The sequence below is a fragment of the Penaeus monodon genome, chromosome 28 (assembly GCF_015228065.2).
Source record: "Penaeus monodon isolate SGIC_2016 chromosome 28, NSTDA_Pmon_1, whole genome shotgun sequence".
NCBI lineage: Eukaryota > Metazoa > Arthropoda > Malacostraca > Decapoda > Penaeidae > Penaeus > Penaeus monodon.
The window spans coordinates 21,567,033-21,567,423 of record NC_051413.1 but is presented as its reverse complement, the minus strand read 5'-3'; positions in this window follow the sequence as shown (position 1 = coordinate 21,567,423).

The window sequence follows — 391 nt, the reverse complement described above, 5'->3', positions numbered from 1 at the left end:
CACATGTATTCTTTTCTTCTCTCTCTCACCCTGGTGCGTTGTGTAAATACTAATCCACCGCATGCAGAACTATGTAGCGGTAAAACATAAAGAGTTTGAGGGACATTTCATAAAAAATCAAAATGTAGATGAATGTAATAATAGCCTTGTCACGTAAACTCTTGTATCATAAATAAACCTCAGAAAAAAGTATATGAAAGGCTGCTTATAAATATTGTATAAAGGTATTTCAATCGTGTGACTTTTTTTTACTACGCGTATGTCTGTGTTTCGAAGATCGAGTGCTGACTTACAATTGCGTATTACAACTCTTTGATAGTATTTTGAGGGGGTGGATATTTGTGTTCTGGAAATATGAGTACAGACATTGGACAAACTTAGATTAAACTAC